The sequence below is a fragment of the Tupaia chinensis genome, unplaced genomic scaffold, assembly GCF_000334495.1.
Source record: "Tupaia chinensis unplaced genomic scaffold, TupChi_1.0 Scaffold000157_1, whole genome shotgun sequence".
Classification (NCBI taxonomy): domain Eukaryota; kingdom Metazoa; phylum Chordata; class Mammalia; order Scandentia; family Tupaiidae; genus Tupaia; species Tupaia belangeri.
The window spans coordinates 747755-753353 of record NW_006159628.1 but is presented as its reverse complement, the minus strand read 5'-3'; the positions used below and the strand labels follow the sequence as shown (position 1 = coordinate 753353).

Here is a 5599-nt window from a genome sequence, read left to right as displayed (position 1 = left end):
TTTGGTGAGCACATATACAAATCAAAGGCAAAAGAAAAAAAGAGAAAACAGAAATATTCAATGCCCAGAAAGTTCCCTACGAATACTTAAAAATTTACTAGTCAGGGGAATCAGCAATTGGCGTAATGGCTATGTTGCTGGACGCCCACATAGTCGACTGCGGTTCGCGTCCCAGACCCGGTGGCTTAAAACTCACGCCGGGCGCGTGTGCGTGCGTGCCCAAGATCCCGAGAGGAGAATGGAGGAGAAGGGATTGCGGTGTGACCATCCCCCCTGGGGGGTGGTTTCTCGCTTTCTGTCTCTATGTCTCTCTCTCTCTGTCTGGCGAGTGCACGCGCCCTATAGTGAAAACCTCTCCAAAAAAAAAAAATTTACTAGTCAGTAGGGTTCTCTTCAATTAGATTATAGATGCTATTATAATTTTCTGAGTGCTGTAACTTGAGAAAATATCAAAGAGTTGTTTTTTTGGCGTGATTCTCATAACCATAGTTTTAGAATTCTAAAAATTAATCAATTCAATATTTTTAAAGAAAAGCAAATTTAAGAATTCTGCCAAACCAGTAGAGTCTGAAGCTAAATTATGACAAACAGAACTGCTTCTAGTATGTGAAATAAATGGACAGTCTCTTGTTATTTGTTATTTCTGAGTAATATGTTTTACTACCCCAATGATAATATATAACCTATAGATTTAAAAAGAACATGCAAATCAATAACATAATAGTCTAAATTACTATTTATTTCATAAAAAATATTGTAGGACTAGAAATTGCTGAAAAATGAATTAGGAAACTTTACTAATCTCAGGAGGTACGTGAAAGAATTTGATAATCAAGACTTTAAGATCAATGCTAAGTAACTGATCAAGCATTGTCTTTTTGTTTTGCCTTATGATGCATGCACTTGCTAAAGAGAGACAGAGAGACAGAGAACAAATGAAAAGTCAGTGCCCAGCAGGTACTGGCCACACCACATTCCTTTCTCCTTCGTGCGTGTCTCAAGATTATGGGCACATACCCCTGGCATGATTTTCATGCTGTCAGATCTGGGACTTGAGCCTCAGTAAGCCATGTAGGAGTCCAGAACCTTAATCACCATGCCTTCTGCTAACCCCGAAGCTTTGCTTTTTGTGTTTTCATGGGAGGATCAAACTGAAGTGCATTGAGTTTCTTGACTGCTTAAACTGAGTCATAACAAAAATAGTCAAAATAAGATTCTATTAGACTTTTTTTTTTTTTTAACTAGATGAGACTGTAAAGTAGGATTGAGTATTAAACTTTGATCTTCCATCATTAGTTTTTCAATTCAAGCGAAGGTAAAAAAGATACTGAAAACCAAGGCTGTTCTTAAAGGACACGGTGTTGAACCTTTATCTGCATTGTAATATGCCTGAAATGCTTGTCAAAGTTGTCAGCCTCTACTCATTGGAATGCTGGAATCTGAATTGAAGCAGAAAAATGGAATGAAAAATGGATGGCTATATCTTTTGCTTTCTTACAGTGCCAAACATAAGCTCAATTCAGGGAGACAAAGGATTCCCCACACCATCAGAAACCTGTAAATCATGACATATTGTATATCTCTGTACCAGACACTGATAAACTGTGCCTAGCTCCCCCAGTGAAAATAGCAGATATGCCTACCCAAGCACTAATGCTTATTTCTGCTCTCCTGAAGGAGAGCTCTTATTTTCAAACAATCCTAAAGACTCATTGTCTTAATATTTTTCAGAGTTGTTCAGATTGTTCAGATTAAGACATTTTGCAGTATTCTGCATAAACTTGAGTGTTTATCTCAAGAACTTTTAAATTTGACTTTTCTTAGAGCTACCCTTAGTCAAGGGACATGATTTCTTTTCTTTTCTTTTTTTTTTTTGGAGAGTTTTTTTTTTTTTTTGCTATAGGGTGCGTGCGCTCACCAGACAGAGACAGAGAGACAAAAAGCAGGAAATAGCCCCCCAGGGGGGATGGCCACGCAGCAATCCCTTCTCCTCCAGTCTCCTCTTGGGATTTTGGGCATGCACGCACATGCACCCGGCGTGAGTTTAAGCCACCAGGTCCGTGACTACAACTGTGGTCGACTACATGGGAGTCCAGCGACATAGCCATTATGCTAACTGCTGGTCTCAGTCAAGGGACATTATTTCTTGAAGTTTAATTAAATCCATTGTTATCAGGAACAGATTTGCATTACTACCCCTTTCTCAAGGTTCGTAAGTCATATTAGACCACCTTGAACCACTCCCATTTAATATCTGCCAAAATAATATTTTCTCGGTCTTGCTATAGCCGTTTGAGGGAAGAAGGAGGAAAATTACCTGGTATCGTTAGAGTGCTACAGTGAACAATTGCAAGTACTTCTGTTGAAGGAATTGTAGCAGGGTCAGAGGCCCCATCAAAATTGCACTGAGCCAAGCTTGCCACCAAGAGCCCAACAGTCAACATGATGCTGAGCACAGGAGGCAGGGAGGGGTTCGTGGTGAAGGTCAGGGGCCTGCCCTGGTCCTGCTCAGCTGATGAAGTGATGTGCTTCTTCTCTGATTGCAAAATCCAGAATGGCACATTGGATATCTGTTTCATCTACACCAGAGAAGGCAGACCAAGTGGTGAAGCATTTGTCAAACTTGAATCTGAAGATGAAGTGAAATTGGCTTTGAAGAAGGACTGAGAAACCATGGGACACAGATATGTTGAAGTATTCAAGTCCAACAGTGTTGAAATGCATTGGGTATTGAAGCATACAGGTCCGAATAGCCCTGATACTGCCAACAATGGCTTCGTCCGGCTTAGAGGACTCCCATTTGGCTGTAGCAAGGAAGAGATTGTTCAGTTCTTTTCAGGGTTGGAAATTGTGCCAAATGGGATGACACTGCCGGTGGACTTTCAGGGGCGGAGCACAGGGAAGGCCTTTGTGCAGTTTGCTTCACAAGAGATAGCTGAAAAGGCCTTAAAGAAACACAAGGAAAGAATAGGGCACAGGTACATTGAAATCTTCAAGAGTAGCCTAGCTGAAGTCGAACCTATTATGATCCCCCTCGAAAGCTCATGGCTATGCAGCGCCCGGGTCCCTATGATAGGCCTGGGGCTGGCAGAGGGTATAATAGCATTGGCAGAGGAGTTGGGTTTGAAAGGATGAGGCGGGGTGCCTATGGTGGAGGGTATGGAGGCTATGATGACTATGGTGGCTATAATGATGGCTATGGCTTTGGGTCTGATAGATTTGGAAGAGACCTCAATTACTGTTTTTCAGGAATGTCTGATCATAGACATGGAGATGGTGGGTCCAGTTTTCAGAGCACCACAGGGCACTGTGTACACATGAGGGGGTTACCGTACAGAGCCACTGAGAATGATATTTACAATTTTTTCTTGCTTCTTAACCCCATGAGAGTACACATTGAAATTGGACCCGATGGTAGAGTTACTGGTGAAGCAGATGTTGAATTTGATACTCATGAAGATGCTGTGGCAGCTATGGCAAAAGACAAAGTTAATATGCAACACAGATATGTGGAGCTTTTCTTGAATTCTACTGCAGGAACAAGTGGGGGAGCATATGATCATAGCTATGTAGAACTCTACTTGAATTCTACAGCAGGAGCAAGTGGTGGTGCTTATGGTAGCCAGATGATGGGAGGGATGGGCTTATCTAACCAGTCTAGCTATGGAGGTCCTGCTAGCCAGCAGCTGAGTGGTGGTTATGGAGGTGGTTATGGTGGTCAGAGCAGTATAAGTGGACATGACCAAGTTCTGTAGGAAAACTCCAGCGACTATCAGTCAAACCTTGCTTAGGTAGAGAAGGAGCCCTAAACAGCTAATACAGAAATAAAAACTGTGCATTTAAGGAAGTTAAATAGAATGGGAGGGATGTCTAGTATATCCAGTATGATTGGTAAATGGGAAATAAAACTGATTCTGATCACTCTTGGTCAGCGTGTCTTTCTTTCTTCCTTCCTTTCTTTTTCTTCTTCTCTTTTTTTTTTTTGTTTAAGAAAAACAAATTAAGTTTAACAGTTTTGCATTACAGGCTTGTGATTCATGCTTACTATAAAGTGGAAGTCAGGTTTGTTTTAAAACTTCAAGCTCAGTAATTTTGAACACTGAAACATTCATCTAGAACGTAATAACAAAGTTCAGTATTGACCATAACTGTTCAAACAATTTTCAGCTTTCCTCAAGTTAGTTATGTTGTAGGAGTGTACCTAAGCAGTAAGCGTATTTAGGTTAAAGCAGTTTCACTTATGTTAAATGTTGCTCTTATACACAATACATTGAAAACTTCGGATGCATGTTGAGAAACGTGCTTTTCTGTAAAACTCAAATATATGAGCTGTGTCTATGATTCAAAATGAAAACATTTGGCATGTTTGTTAATTCTAGCTTTTTGGTTTAATATCCTATAAGGCACGTGAGTGTATACTTTTACTTTTTTTTTTTTTTATTAAGATCTGGGATAATTTTGAGATGTAATACCAATACTTTAGGAGTTTGGTCGTGTCGTTTGTATAAAATTCCGAGGCTTTGATTTAAATCTTTACTTGTATTGTCATTTCCATTTAGATGTATTGTACTAAGTGAAACTTGTTAAATAAATCTTCCTTTTAAAAACTGGAAAGATTAAAAAAAATATTTTCTCACAATAGACAAATTCACTTTATTGTACCCAAGATAATATACCAAGCATAATACCAAATTTACTATGAAGCAGCATTCATAATTTTTTTTTAATATTATACTTTATAATTTGGGGATCCAAAAGCTAATTGGGAAATCCTCATTTTAAAATATCATTCTATTATATTTAAAAATTAATTTAGTAAATGATTTGGTCACTATTATATAAATCCTCCCATTGGTTTTTCAGAATTGTATCACTACTATAAAATATTTTAATTTTAAAAAGCAATAAATAGTTAACTGTTCAACACAGAACTTTGTGTTTAAACTGTTCAACACAAAAATTTTGTGCTTAAAAATTAAGAGGTTTGGTGAAATATAACATCTATTTACTTGCAGCAGCCCAAATAACATCATATAACCATCACAAAATTAGTAGAACAAAATTATTTTCAAAAATTATTTCAGTGTAGCTAAAATGTTATGTGTATTTTACATAATCAAATGCAATTTCACTGGTTTTAAAAATAGATTTCAAATTGTCATATAAATATATTTAAAAATATCTTAAGCTGATGCATGTTTATTACAGAATAGTTTTCCAAAAGTTCATTTATTTGCCTATATATTTATTTATTATTCAAGAGAGAAAGAGAAAGTGGGAGGGAGAGAGAGTTTTTTGATACGTTTCATTTTGCGCAGATCCTTTTGCTTCAGCCTCCTGGCTAGCTAGAGCTGCAGATGCATATGACCACACCTGGCCTGTTTAGGTTGAGCTGAGAGCCAGAACAGGGCATCCTGTGTGGTTTTAGCAGCATATACCACCACAGCTGAGTTAATTGCAGAAATATTTAAAAAAAAATTTTACCAATTATGAATAGAAATTCCAACTTAAATTTAATTAAACAATGAGCTGGACCTATTAGCCTGCATCATCACTAAGTCCTTCCTTTCTTCTGTCAGGTGATCCTCATTCAAAGGGT

At 38.1% G+C, this 5599-nt stretch overlaps 1 pseudogene; it reads left to right on the top strand.

The window, feature by feature from the left end:
- The first annotated feature begins 2384 nt into the window (after positions 1-2384).
- LOC102473649 (heterogeneous nuclear ribonucleoprotein H2-like) lies at positions 2385-4213 on the top strand (annotated as a pseudogene).
- The last annotated feature ends 1386 nt before the right edge of the window (positions 4214-5599 follow it).